Source organism: Aythya ferina (genome assembly GCF_964211825.1).
Source record: "Aythya ferina genome assembly, chromosome: 3".
Classification (NCBI taxonomy): Eukaryota; Metazoa; Chordata; class Aves; order Anseriformes; family Anatidae; genus Aythya; species Aythya ferina.
In genome coordinates, this window is record NC_140298.1 from 39,634,938 (window position 1) to 39,650,562 (window position 15,625).

General features: G+C 39.4%; 1 long non-coding RNA gene across 1 annotated transcript in view; it reads left to right on the forward strand.

Moving 5' to 3' along the window:
* The window catches only part of LOC311433484, a 55,835-nt gene that overhangs the window by 14,183 nt on the left and 26,027 nt on the right, over positions 1 to 15,625 (forward strand). The window contains exons 6-9 of the long non-coding RNA XR_014690776.1: positions 946 to 1,157; positions 2,380 to 2,546; positions 3,699 to 3,883; positions 4,372 to 4,474. This is a non-coding gene — a long non-coding RNA (uncharacterized lncRNA). The remainder of the gene's footprint in view (positions 1 to 945; positions 1,158 to 2,379; positions 2,547 to 3,698; positions 3,884 to 4,371; positions 4,475 to 15,625) is intronic.

Consider the following 15,625-nt stretch of genomic DNA (forward strand, 5'->3'; position numbering starts at 1 on the left):
CAGACGATGGTCTGAGTTGTTGTTTGAGGTTAGAACCAGACACTTCCACTCCAATTTAGGCAGCATTACTGGATATGGGCCAAGAAGTTTATGCTAAAATTTTCATATAATTAAGTTATACCAAGCATAGCTCTACAACAATCAAATACTCATTTCCTAGCTTGAGGCTCTCATTTCACACTCTGAATGAATAAAATATAGCCTGACCAAAGAGAGGCTGTGAGAGGAGTGCAAACTCTACTTAGAGGTTAACAACCTGATTTCTCTCTCATACCAGTTTTACGGTCACTTAGCTCCATTGACTTTGGTGGAATGAGTCCTGATTTACAACATTGCTTCAGAGCAGGTTTAAAGCTGTGCTACACAATAGCAATGCTGGTGCCAGTTCTTGAAGCAAAGTGTATTTGCATTGTGCATGCCACAGTACTATCAGGTCTGAGACCCCAAAGAAAATGTTTATTCTTTTTTGATCTCTGGAGAACAGAGGTGCAAGAAATTATTTAGAGCTCTCATTTGTTACCTTACTTGTATGGTTTAATATCAGTTATGTTTTATTTGTTTGTTTGTTTGTTTTTTTTTTTTTTTTCCTTCAGTGATTTGTCCTTTATCAAGGTAATCCTGTGCTTTCAAATCTAATATGTTGGGTTAGAGGTTTACAGAGTTCACGTTGGTGTGTATTTTTGGTGGGAACACCCTCAACTTGAAATGCTATCTGATGTAAAAAGCAAGCAAACAAACAAACAAAAAACAACAATGAAGCAGATTGTATTAGTTATTTAAGAAACTACTTAGAAATTAGTTTACCTCCTGTCACCTCTCCCAAGTGTGATTTTAAGTCCACACACAATAGGCTGCCATTTCTTCAGTTCCTGGTGTTTGATGTGATGTACCAGCACTGGAGGCCTCTGTACCGCTTTCTACCTCACACTGGCATCTTATCTGCAGAGCAGATGGAGGAAACCATCTGAGTGAATACACCTGATCAAGAGATGAGGACCCATGTTCTTAGCTTGACTCATGTTGACACAAAACACTTTTATTGTGGGAAAGCTAAGCCAGCCAAACATGATGGACTTGCAATCTACTTCACTGCTACGTAGATACACTCATGCCTGCTGGAGCCCCTCTTCAGTAACTTCAGCCCACCTGCACTGAAGGTATGCAAAACCTAGGGGTGTGTGACCTTGTGCTTTTGTTGTTTCTCTGATGTAGCTCTTAAATTGCCATAGCTCATCTTTCACAGTTCTTAGGATCTGGTCTGTCATTGGGCAGCTGTAGAAGGATCATATCTGCTTTGTGAGCCAGCCCTTTTCTTCCCCAGTACAACAGTGGTATACTTGTGGAAAAGGTCAACTAGCCCACTGCCTTCTCTTTCCCCATAACATGATCGGTAGTTGGGCAAAAGCATCAGAAGTGCATTACAGAGTTGAGAACAATTCCTGAGAGATGTCATTGTTAGTTGACCAGCAGCAGACTCTTTAAATTAATGATCCTTGTAGAACATGTAGGCCAGCTGATCCAAGACTCACGTTCACGTTGTGACCATTTGATATTGTGTTATGAGTGTTTCTAGTAGGGATAATGTGTTTTGAAACATCATATGAAGGATAATAATAAACAAAAACATACCTCCGTTATCTCCCAAAAAGAAAACTCCACTATGATGATTTATCTGATGGATCTTGAAGGCTTCAAGGCCTTCGTAGGTGTCAGGGTTAATGCAAGACAGATTGCCGAAGGAACCAGGTGGCTGTGGTGCCACATTTTTATTGTTCTTTCTCTTTCCCCCCAAAATCCTGACTTTAAAATGTTTCTTATGTGCTTGGCTGTTGGGAGAGAGCTTCATAGTTGTGGTCTGTTAGCTCAACATTTACTGTGCTGCCCGAATGTGAAAGCAAGCATGGAGGGTGGGTTCTCCATGACTTCTGTGGGATCTGGAACAGATCCATGAGGAGTGCTACTGTTTTCAGCACTTCTTTTTCTCTGCCTAAGAGCAGGCACACTGAGATATGAATGTTGTTGCAGCTGCCATATAGTACATGTAAGCCACATGTTGATCATTATTGCTTTAAATGAGAAGGTTTTTGTTTAAAATGCTTGTTTTCTTCCATCTAGAACCTACTGTTTTTGTTTGTTTGTTTGTTTGTTTTTTAAATTTTCTACAATACTTAAAGTTTGCATTTTTAATGCTGTTAACAGTATACCTGGAATTTACACATCACAGTTTGTATTTATTAAAAAGACTATCCAGATATCTATTTTTTCATTGTGCAGACAGCTTTATAGTAACAGAGAACTAGCTCCTAATTAGTTGAAACGGATTGGCTATTCATTCTTCAATCATTTGTATTATTTTATGTTGTTGTTTATTAATTCTAGGTCTGCTTCAGTCCCCTCCCCAAATAAGAGAGAATGTTTTTATTTAAAATATAATGAACCATGTTGCATTTAGAAGAACTGCATGGTCAAATGATGTTACCCTGTCAACCTACTGAATGCCATGCCACGATGCCAGTGTTTCGACTCAATATTGATTGCTGGCTTTGGTAAGACTGGAAAGGAAAGGAAGACCTGGACACACTGACTGCATATAAGCTATGAAATAAAATTGGTCAGAGATTTTTCCTTGATGCCAACTGGCATGGAAGAGCTTGCATTCACACAGCTAAACTCTTCTTACCCTTCAAATCACAGTGGCCACATCCAAAATACCTACTGGAGACAGTCCCTGACATAGGTTAATACCCAAACTGTGCTTTGGCATTGACTGGAAGAGCACAAGCAAGTTTGAGCCAAAACTATGCCAGGGACCAATTTAGTAGTATGGATGGTTTTGAACCCATGTCTCATTAGTCCTGTTTAGTTTATTTAGTGTCAGAGTGAAACCTCAGTCCTACTGCCAGGAGCCAACAGAAAACCCCTATTGGCCTCGGTGACCAGAAGCCGCTGAGAAGTGTAATTATTACTTTGCTTACCTCCCTCATATTTGGATTATTTTTTTCCTCTCATTCTATCTATTACAAAATGAGTACTGAAATAAACATTTAAAAAAAAAATATCATAGAGTAATGAAATTGGGTTGTTTCCTGTTCAAAACTTGTTAGTTTTGAATGACCCACAGGGTTATCAAACAGGCTTAGGTTCTGGTAAAGCCAGCTTCATCTCTCTTCTCTGATGGAAGAGCTCCTGCAGCTTCAAGCAAGTAACTTAGATTGTATATGACTATGCACCCCATTTGGATAAAGAGTTAAAAGCTGCAAGGTGTTGAGATACAAACATGCCAGGTACTTGAGGTCACATAAGCACTTGAAACTGATGTGAGCATAAAACTACCTTTGATTTCTGTGTCACTTTTTTATTTTTTATTTTTTTTTATATTATTTAATATATATATCTGGGAAGGGAATTTGTTTTAAATCCTGAAAAATGAACTTGAGTGTGTTCACACCTGTGTCAAGACGCTTTCAGAGTTGAAGGAAATGCTGGGGGTGGGTTTGGATAAACCTGAAGTATTCTACAGGGATGGCTGTGCTAATTTGGAGAGAGGCTGCTATGTTTGCAGAGCTAACTCTCTGCACCTGGTACCCCGGTTAACCCATGTAAAACTATCCTTCACAGTACTATGCTATACTTCTGCCTGCAGCAATATAAATAAGAATCAGGCAATTCATGCTATAATCTTTTTCTCTATTCTAAAGATAAATGGCACTGGAGAACAAGTTGATTTAAAAAGCTCATCATACAAAATGATTATATTAAGCCATGCTGTATTACTGAGATTACAGAAAATGACCTGCATGTATTGAATTAAACCACGATTTTCCAATGATCTCAGCGGCAGCAGAATTGGGACATTTTAATCATTGCATTATCAGTTTGTGAGGTAGGTAACTACTATACCAAATTGCTGCTCAAAATGAAAAACAGTATTGTTTTATCCAGAAGGTTTCTGGTTTCCAGCACTAGCCTTTACTTTTCTCAGAGCTCAGACATATGATTGAATTACTAAAGCTGACAAGTACTGATTTCAACGACATTTAAGCTAAGGTATTTTTTGCCTTGGGTTTGCTACAGGCTAAGTGTGCTGTTAATTAATGCGGTCATTTGATGTGCAGCACCTTGCCGAACCATGAGAACTTGATTGTGGGCTTTTGCCCAACGTTCCTTAGGTTAAAAAGCCTCTTTGTTTCTTAATTGACCTATTCATGGATCAGCCTCATAAAGGAGTCTATAGAGCCCAACATGCACATAGTCATACCTGGCCTGGGCTGTGTGAATCTTTTTTAAGGAGAACATTATGAAGAAAAGGATAAAACAGTTGCCTAGAATGATTTACATAGAAATTCATTTATTTTCTTTTCTTCTTCTGAGCTGGACTTTGAAAAGCAGGAAGTGCTTCAGCAAAGCAGAGGAGGAACATGGAGGAACATTTGATCTATCATCCTTTGGCTCCCTTTCTCTGCCATGTTGCACTGTAAGTCCAAAGCACTCTCTCCCATGGTTGCTTGCGCGTCAGTGACTCTGCTCAGACTGAGTGAGACAAGTAAAGTTAAGGTTTGCAAGGCCATAATGTGTTTATTTGTGCAGTCTGATCTTGAGAGGAGCCTAGGAGGACTTGCATCTCCCTCCCACTGATATCGGTGGTGTTGAAAGTGCTCAGTGCATTCCAGGGCAAAGCCTTGGAGGCTGCTGGTGAGAGAGCTGTAAACGCTGCTTTGGAAGTACACGCAGATTCCTTTGGTCTTCACTGGGGGCGAGCTGGGCCTACATTTAAAAACAACAACAACAAAGCCAACAATAGTTGTAGTGGCTCAGCTAACAACAAAGGGACTTCAGCCCAAGCACCTTCCAGCGTGGGTGTGCTCTGGAATTAGAAATAGGCCTGAAGCTTGACCCAGGGATGGGTATCTCCCTGTTTTTCCCGTGGGCAGAAGGGTGCTGGCTCTGCCCAGGCCTCAGCATCCTGTGGTGTGTGAGGATGGAGCCCAGCGGCCCATGCTGATGTTCCCTGCTCCTAGCAGAAGGTGCCACTGCAGGCTGGATGCTTCTTCATTCTGTACAGGCGCTGAGCTCTGCCAGGCAGGCATCACCCTGGCTTCAACTCATGCTCTTTCTGACCTATCTAGCTATTTTAAAGCTGGATCCTTTTAGCTTATATTCTCTCTCAGACAATTTTTTTTTCTTCCCCTCTCTACTTCCACAGCTGAACCCACTTTGCCAAACTCCCTACTCCACCATCTATCCACCACCCCATATGTTTATATTTTCCTATAGCTGAGACACATTGTGCTGACCTGCCTGGACAGAACTCCTTTATCACAGAGATAAACATGATGTCCCCCTCACATAGAGTTTCTATCATGTGTGACCTTTCATCTTGAACTGCCATGACTTTTTTTTTTTTTTTTTTAATGCTTCACTGTGCTTCTTGCAGCAGCCAGGAAAGAAAATCTTTTGTTTCTAGATAGAATACTGCTAAAGGACATGATACGGTCTTGTTTTTAATCCAGCTAATTAAAATCTGCATGTGCAGTGTAACTGAGAACACAGCCTTCGCCCACCACTTTCCCACAGGCAGGGAATAAAGGCCTTTAGTGCAGCAATAGCTAGCCACCCTTGGATAACAGAGAACAGAGCCCACAATTCATCCCAGCTTTCCTTATCATATCCATGGAGGGCTTTTCCCTCCCTCCCCCTCTCTCCCCATGGAATCACTTGCTGTAGCTATGTGCCTCTATACATCACTTCAGAATGTAATCAAGTTAAAAATATGCTAAGTCTCATTTGTCTATGCACCAGAGAGCTCTGTATATAATTCATTTCCAGTAAGAAAAAGAAGAGAAAGAAATGAGAAAGAAGAAAGAAAAAGAGGGAAAGAAAAGAAGAAAAGAGAGAAAAAGTGTCTATTTCTAGTCACATGTCAAACCTATTTATGTTAAAACTGTTTTGCCAAGAACTAACTGAATAACACGGTTTAGCAGTTCACACTTTCGTACGTTCATTATGTGGGGTTTTAGGATTTGTTGGATGGCTGCGGTTATTACTAAGGCTGGCTTTGTATGTGTAATGGGGAGAGGGTGCCATGGAATGTTTTTTTGTGAAACATTTCCCTGGTTAGTTTTTCACTTGTTGCTTTTTGTTGGGTAGCTGAAGTGGGGGAGGGAAGGGGAGGAGGAGGGCAGCCGTGTGGGAAGAAGCAGTACGGGAAGAATGGGAAGCACTAAAACTGAGCCTCCACCTGTTTTCTCTTTCTCCAAGTCATGTTTTATATAATGATGAGGTCACAGGGAGCATAAAAATGTGCCGGGAGACTCAAAACTTGGAAGGAGATTGTACAACATTAGCAGAAAATACATTTGAGTGACTGTAAAGAAGCCCTCCCTCCCCCCGTAGCTTCCCCTGTAAAGCACAAACAGGCTTTCAGTGGGCATCCCCTGGTAACCCTCACAAAGAGCTGCTCCAACAGCTGTGTGTGCAGCTAAACACCATCCTTGGGCTGCTCTGGCGAGTGCCGATCTCCATTTGTCGGCTTCCCTAACTCAGTCAGTGTGGCATACATGCAACTAAAACATTAAAGGAAGGGAGTCTGGAAACATTGTGAGTCTGGGATAAATACACAACATCTCTAGAAATGAGTTATGGTCTTATTTTATTTGCCAATAATGAATTATTCATACAATTGTTGTGCTCAGGGAATGATTAAAGAGATATAAAAACATTGTGTTTTGCAATCTAATAGGGCTTACTAGGTGACACCCATCTAACTAAAGCAAATAACTTTTTTTTTTTTTTTTTTTTTTTTTTTTTTAAACACCTGAATATTTTAAAAACAGAGAACAGGATGATTAGAAAGTACTGGGAAGTACTGGGCAGTACTGGTCTGCCTATATGCTAAAAGACAATCAAATACAATAGCGCTTTTCATCATAACTTCATTATCTTCTGCTGACCTCTGTAGAAATGAATGAAGAGATCTGTACATGTTCCCATAGTTAATGCCTATGGATGGCTAACACAGAATAAGAAACTGCTATTAATATATTTATATAACAGTGGTATATTACATTTATATGGCATAACATGAAAATATGGTAAACAATACTGTATATTCTCTGGAATAAATATTTAAACAGTAAAGCAGTGAGAGACAAGAAGACATTTATCTGCCTTTTCCCAATTATATATATATATATTTGTTGAGAAATATATTTGATAATTGAGAAATATATTCATTCAATAATTATTCTCCAATGGTTACATCTGTATTGATGCAGTAAAAAGGTTACTAATATTAAGTCATATTTTTATAAAATTAGCGTTCGCTTATTGTTTAAGCAATATAAGATTTATGAAATGTGTGTTTAAGTGTGCTAATCCTAATAAATATGGTTTTTTTATTGTTACTTAGCAACCTTCCATAAGCATTTAAAATTAATTTATATTTTGGGGCAACATGTAATTTTTATGTGCAGATGTGATGTTAAATAATTTCCTGTAATTCTATGTAATTAATAACATAAATTAGGGTGATGATTATTATTTTTATCACTAATAACAGTTGTTGTAAAGTCCTTCTTATGCAGAGGGCACATAACAAGATGTGAAAATCAACCACATTGCTATGTTAGTCATACATGACAAGCAGCATGGCATAAATACCCCCTCAAAGTTAGTGAAGGGTGCTGAACATCAGGGCACACTAAAGGTCAGGCTTAATAATGGGATGCAAGTTTCAGATCCCCACAGTGAACATTTAATATATTGGAAATTGGGAGCCCTAGTTGGTAAGTCCCTACACCTCTTTATGCACTCAAAACTGCATTCCAAAAAGTTAGCTTATGATAGGACCCAAAACTCAAGAGGCTTACATGCCAAAGATGAAAGTTATTTAAAATGTTCAGCTATGGCTGCAATAAGATCCCTTCAAAATGACCATTCTTCTTTCCTGTACTAACCTCGTATCAAAGCAATTTCTTAAATCAGCGCCAAAAGAAGCGAAGAGAATAACTGTGATTAACTTTCTTTTGACACTGCACCCTTACAATCCAATGCTCGTATTTCATTGCAACCCTTCCAAACAAAAGCTGTCTAGTCTAATTGTGCAAGAATGTTTTATAAGGCTATGAAATGAAGGGTCAATTAATTATGCCCTTTCTACCAATGATGAAGACCAGGACAATAATGCTTCATCCAAACTGATGATTCAGGGGGACAGTTTGCAGCTGCTGAACTGCAAACAGAAACATGAGTCACCCACTGACTTGCATAAAAACCGAAAAAATATTATGATCAGAAATTACTTTCCCTACCCTCAGAGCAGAGGAACACAGAAGCAGCTCTTTTCCTGAAAGATAACTAGCTAGGTTTATTACTGGTGGTGAATGGCACACATGCAGAATGATGGCGTAGCCATGTGGCTCTGAAAATGGAAGAGTAAATCTGAACAAAAATCTTGCATAGAGTCGTAGGATATTCTCAGTTGGAAGGTCCCCACAAGGATCATGGAAATCAACTCCTGGCTCCACACAGGACCACCCAAAAACCAAACCCTGTGTCTGAGAGCGTTGTCTGAACGCTTCTAGAACTCCAGCCAGCTCAGTGCCATGACCACTGCCATGGGGAGCCTGTCCCAGTGCCTGAGCACCCCCTGGATGCAGACCCTTTCCCTAACCCCCAGCCTGACCCTCCCCTGTCCCAGCTCCATGCCATTCCCTTGGGTCCTGTTGCTGTCCCCAGAGAGCAGAGCTCAGCACCTGCCCCTCCGCTCCCCTCGTGAGAGAGCTGCAGACCACCATGAGGCTTCCCCTCAGCCTGCTCTGCTCAGGGCTGAGCAAACCATGTGACTTCAGCCACTCTTCATATGCCTTCACCATCTTTGTAGCCCTGCTTTGGATACTCTCTGACAGTTTTATGTCCTTCTTATATCGTGGCACCCAGCACCTTAGCCATGTTTTACCTGCTGATGATAATTCTATGTTAATAAAAACTGAGCTGGAGACTTGGGATTTAATTAGCTTACTGCTAGCATAATAACAACAACAATAACACTAATAAGTAGTTATTAGTAATGGGAACACAGAGACAGCTCTTGTTAGTTATAGGTAATTAGTTATCAGCAATGGGAAGAGGGTGGTAGCAGCAGGAGCCCAGGGCTCGCTGCCCTGCAGACACTTAGCAAACGGAGTGCGATGGGAGCAACACCAAGGCTGCCTTCAGCAGGCTGAGCATGAGATGTAAGCCACAAAAACACTAAACTGCTTATTTATGGCCTTCATTTACTCATTTATCCTTGGTCTGTCAGTGAGGTCCTAGTTTCTCTCTAGGATGGGTTTAAGACCAGAAGGAGCCGGGAATTCCAGTATGATCCCTCCTCCACCTGCACCTTCAGTCCTTGGTAGACCAATGGGTGGGTTTTTGTAAGGCACCAAAAAACACATGTGTACAAGGCACACATAAAACCTACAAGCTCTTTACCATGTGTTAAAGCTATTCTGTGCCAGCAAAAGATGAGATGAAAAAAAGAAGCCCAAATTCAACACAGCACACATATGCACTTTCTGAATGAAGTCGACTAAAAGGTCACCTGTGTGATAAGCAGTGCAGTGAAGTACACAGTAAAAGTCATTTTCAGCTCTGCTTCCAATCAGCTTCTTGTTTTGTGACAACACCATTTCAACCTAGTTTCTTGCACCTGCAAACTAGTTACCTGGATTAGCCCAACATTTAACATGGGTCCTGTCTGTCCCCTTCTCTTTCTGAGGGTGCTGATATCTGTTCCCGCTGCCTGTGTGATGGCTCTTGGCTGCTATATGTTTTGCTTGTGCATTGTGACAATGTTCCTGTTCTTGTTTTCTTGGCTTTGCTTCCAGAACTGATTCCTCTGACAAACCTTGTAATATTTTTTTGTTCTCCATCAACTGCTGTTGTTTCATCTGTGAAATAATACCTGTCACATCTTGAAGTTCAGTAGCTGTTCTTTATGTAAATCTGCAAAAACTTCTGAGAGCTGGGTAGCCTTGTCTCATCAACCCCCACCCCCCCTTCTTTGAGCTTTCCCTTTCATATGGTAGTACTTTCTATCACCCCAGAGGTGCAAATTGGTTTTTGTTTGGTTGTTTTTAAATGTTCTTCAGCCCATCTAAAATTAAGCTTGTTGTAGAGAATCTAAGCCTCTTACTCCTCAGTGCTATGTCTCTTTCTGAGGCCTTTTCTCTGCCTTAAGCACCTTCTTTTAATTTCTAGTCCTAGTACTTTTCTCATTTCCTATCTCACATACTTAGCTTCTTACAGGAGAATTATTAACTTCTAACTTTTTCCTTCTTGCATCTCAAATCACCTGAAACTTTCTGATTTCACATATCACAGCTCTTGTCTCAGACATGTTTTTTCAGACTCAGCTTCTCATACCATGTGTTTTCAAAGGGTTTCTCATTTCAATGATTTCTATCCCAACAAGTGGAGTTGCTGCCTCTTCTGTTTGAACCCAGTGAGTAAGCTAACAAGTTAAGGGTCTTTTGTGTCATGTGCTGTTCTTGGATTTTGTTTCTTTCTTCTCAGATCATAATTGGTTTCCATAGTGAAAATGTAAAGTATTAGGCATACAGGCTACACTGAGGTTCTGGAGGGACCATAATCTTAAAAGCAGTGAATTTAGGAAGCAAATGTAAGCTTTATTAGTATGATGAAACTTAATACATTCCTGTATTTTAAGAAGTGAGAAGTGCTAATTAATCATGCTTTGAACTTAGCATGTGAGTCAAAAAGTCAACTCTGACCTGCACTTAATTAGTAGCATTTTGCCAGCTGATTAAAATACTTTTTTCTTTTTTCTTTTTTTTTTTTTTTTAAAAAAAAGGAGAAATTAAAATTGTTCTTGCCTTGGTGTAGATCATAACATAAATGCAAACAATTGTAAAACCCTTCCTTCCATTTCTAAGCAGTTACTCCTGGAATGAATTCTTCTGAATTCCCTGGTAGGAAGGGAGCATGTCACCTGGCCCGCAGGCTGGCAGAATTGCTGCTTTCATTCTTACCATAGGGCTGCCTTGCCTGCTACCCTGCTTTGCCTCTGTCAGGTTCATTATGAAAATAAATTATCCTTGTCTCCATGTTGTTGGTAGATTTAAATAATTAGCAGATTAGTGAGATGCAGGTTTTCCTTGCAGAAGTCCTGCTGATTAGACTTTGTGACATACTGAACATCCAGCTGTTTTTTTTTTTATTTTGTTTTAATGACCATTTCAAAGTGATGCCCTGAATAACCAGTAGAGGCTTTTCTAAATGAAGATGCAGCACTTGCTCCAGTCTTCTGCAACAGTCATTGTTTTCTCATGTTCTTTTTTTTTTTTTTTCCTTACAACCTGTATGAGTTGTAGGTCTGCTAAATTTTTGCTTCATATATTAGCAATTTGCAGTCTTACATAGCTCTCTTTATTTAAAAAGAAAACACAACAACAAAACACTGGAAACAAACCCAAAAAGAAAACAAGTTTGAGATCAGTCATCCCCTGACGTTCTGAACAAAGGAGACCAATGCAGGAAAATAATCTAGCTCTCCGCTGAAATGCCTCAGCTTTTCTAATTGCTTTCTTTAGGCCTTTCTGACTGTTGTGTGAGCCTTTTACTTCTGATGCACTCACTGATTTTTTTCACTAGCTCTCAGCTTGTGATAAACCCAACAACTCCTGCCCCAGCTTCCTGTTGCTGATATGCAGAACATATGTCAGAACAACTGGCCTAATGAGAAATGAAAAACAGTGAGGGAAATATAAGGTATAAGAAAAGGACATGTACAGACACCAGTTAAGTATAAGATTTAGGATATTGAAGAAGAGATTGTAGAGATTTGGTTATCATGTAAATGAGTGATTTTATTTTATTTTTTTTTTTCTGTTAATACAAAATTTGGGGGGTTGTAAAGGATTCGATGAACACAGGGCTGTTTCTCATTAGTGGTGGCTGTCACTAAAATGAATATGTTGCTGAGTGTTCAGTTTCTGGGAAACGTGGTTGAAACATGAGCAGCTCTCTCAATGCAGAGCTCCGAGTCAGATGTTTTCAGAGGGGATGTTCCCCATTAAGTAATGACAGAGAACCATACGGAACACATTACAAATCGAAAGACTGATTGATGAAGTGCCTGTGGTCAGCTTTCTACAGAAATGAGAATTTTGAATGTATTATCACATCAGCATGGAGCTGATCTCACGTACAATCACATTCTGTTTTCATTTCTTCTCTGCTTCACAATCTCACACATGCTGGTCCAGATCACATTTATAGTGAGCAGAACCTCAGACTGAAGGAAATAAAGCATCAGGTTTGAGCTCCGATGTTTCATTGATTTAGCTCAGCTCACAGAAGCTCAATAAGTCTGACTTTGTTCACACAGCTGGTAAACTATAAACTTCTCCTTAGAACAAACTTCTTCCCTCCTTCATGAGAGCAGGGAAAGGGGACTCAGGCTGCTGGATTGTGCTGGTGGGTAGGGAGAGCAAAGTGGGATCACATGGGAAGGCAGGGTGGTTCCAAGGGTGCAGCCTTGGATTTATCAGACTGTAAGCAAGCTCTGTTTGGGCTTCCCGAGTGTTAATGCTTTTCTTTTCCCACTTACCTCATTTGCAGGGGGGCAGTGAGGAATATCAGCTGGTTCGTGCTGACTTCAGGGTGAGATTGCTTGGTCTGTTTGCACTCATGTTACTTATTACTCTAGCTTCAAGTTCAGGTTTGTTTCAGATACAGTGACCTCTTCTGTTTTATAGAGAAAGCAAACAGGGCTTGTCACATGAAATGTGTGTAGCTATTCACTGTGTACTCTGATTGCAAGTGCATGCATGTCTGAGTCATGGCACATTTAAAGAAAAATGTACAGCAAAATGGTAAATTTAGAAACTTAGGTCAAAGTGTCTAGCTCTTTTTTTTTTTTTTTTTAATTTATTTTTCCTTCTTTTTTATTTTCTCCAAATAGTTCTTGAAGGGTGCATTAGTACAAACTTGAATGGGAATGGACTTAACTATACATTTAATAGTGTTTCAGTTGTGGTGTGTTTCTGAGACCCCAGCACAGGAAGGTTATAGGGCACCACAAATCAGGTGCGAGAGCCGAGTGTTGCTCACACCTTCACTAATGGAGCTTGCCTAAACATCTCTTATGCTGGCCATAATGTAATGGGCGTTAATGAATGTAAGGGCCAGTAAAATAAAGTATCTATGAATGCCCAGAATCGTGAACAGTGGATCAGATTTAAAATGAAAAACACGGCGAGAGAAATATAAGGAGTTCATGTAAAGCCCATGGATATATTTTAGGGTCTTATTTTTGATGATTGTTGGTATCAGATAACTGGGGCCTGACTATTCAGAATTGTTAAGAATGCATAATTCCTAGCTGAATTCTCTTAAAAGTATGTCTTTGTGACTTACAGAGGAAATGATAACAATCTCCTAGCCTTCTTAATATGTGAAAGGTCTTTTTCTTCTTTTTTAAAGAATTAGCCATGGCAAACTGTTTTCCAGGGATCTGATTTCTGCCCTTCAGACTTCTACAGATGTTCTTGAAATACAGCACAAAGGTACCTTGCTGATAAGCAATTTGCTAGTTCTTGCTTTGTGTTTATCCCTGGCAGAAATCTATGTTAGCATGTATGCAAACAGTAGTGTTTAAATGCTTCGTTAATACAAAGGATAAATAAGTGTAGAATACAATGACAAAATGAGCACAAGCATCTGTTCAAGGATACCAAATGTTAAGCTATCTGTAAACTTTGTAACTATTTCATTGTTCTTTCTCTATAAAAAATAAACAGATTAATGCAGAGATTCAATTGTCTTTCAGATATTTATGTTGTAAAATAATAAAAGTCTGACAGTGATGGCTAGTCACTGGCAAATAGATACAGACTTTTACTGGGCTGAAAGGCTTTATGGCAGGAGTAATGCTGAGAGATCTGCAGTCTGTACACCTTCCATGTGTACAGTTTTCTTAACATAAAAGTTATGAACTCTGCTCTGAGACAAGGCTATTGCAATTGTATTTTTGGTACAGTCTAGAAATGCTTAGATGGGGCATAGATCTGGAGAGGCTCATTAATCCAGTACCTGGGATGAGCTTTGGTTCTCACGTTATTCCGCTAGTCTTGGAGGACCAAATACTTCAGAGTTCTTGCTTAAAATTCTCCCCAGTCCAAAGTGAACAATAGGAGTGGTTTTTATTTAGACATGAGAGCAGCAGGGAAAAGTTGACAGAATATCCTCAAATTTCCTGTGAATCTCCAAGGGAAAAGTCAGTGTGTGACATTCCCACAATGCACTGTAAAACCTGTGGTAGATGATTGAGGCTTTGATGCCATTAAGATTAGTCCTGAAGTAGGTGTCTTCCGGCATGGGCACACCACCACATTTCTGACAGGGTAGTCAGAACTACCCTAGATCTGACAGACTATATTAATTAACCAGGAGTTTTCCCAAAGTTAAGATAAAATAAGGAAAATCCTCTTCTTCCCTTCACTCAGTTTCCATATTCTAGTGTGGGCCTAAATCAGGAAATTCAGAATCTAGAAGTCATTGAATTTATCTTTGCATAGTCTTAGTTCTTACACACACAAAGATAACAACGTATCTGTTGTCTCAGATCAAATCATCAGCATTATGTATATTAATAATAGCTGTAATTACCATTTTACAGAAATATGGGTTTTAAAAAAGACTTCCCAATACAATCTATTTTTATTTACTTTTGTTATTGTATCTTCAGAATGGCTTTGTTCAGTTCTGTTCTTTTGAAGATGACTGACCTATTTTTTTAACTTGTGCATTGTTGCATATTTCATCAGTCTTAGAAATAATATTTTTACGTTGCTCAAGTAACTTAAGACCTTCTCTCTTTGTCAGATGTGCTCTGGTGCTTACACGTAGTCCTGAAAATGCTATCACCTGCCAAAGTTCTAGTGGAACTGGTGTAATACACACATCTAAGGCATCTGAGACTTTTGGTCTTCTATAGAAAATCTGGCACCAGTACAGCCATCTAGGTTATTGGATGTGTTTTTATTGGAAAAACATCCTGGCCCAACCACATCTATAGATATAAAGACATACTGTGTTGCTGCTTCTCTATACTGCTGTTTCCTTTCTAGATTGAAATAGGTGATACTGCTAAGAGTACAAATCTAACTGCATCAGTATTAAATGTTGTATTAGCTGTACCTGACATCTTGCTGAAAATTGTGACATAGGCTCCTAAGTACTAGTCTCCTTTGAAACCAAGAGTTAAGGTCTAATTCCATGAAACATCTCCTCCCTCTTTTTAGATTTGGGCTTTTTGTCTGTTCAGCTCTTCTGAAAATTTTTACATTTAGGTTTCTGCTGTCAAAACAGATCAGGATTTAGATGTCAGGTAGGTCATTGGATATTACTATTTCAGTATCTTATTAATGATAAAACAAGGATTAAGAAAAAGGTGAATGAAGAATAAGTCTTCAAACTTTTGGAGAAGAACCAGCTCTCACCAGAGATGAGTCCATGCTAATGTTGTGCTTCTTATATGAAACTTATTTTGAACTTCCTTAGAATTTTTGAGGCAGTCATCTGAAAACTAAGCAGCATGGCTGCATAAAAAGTAAACAAA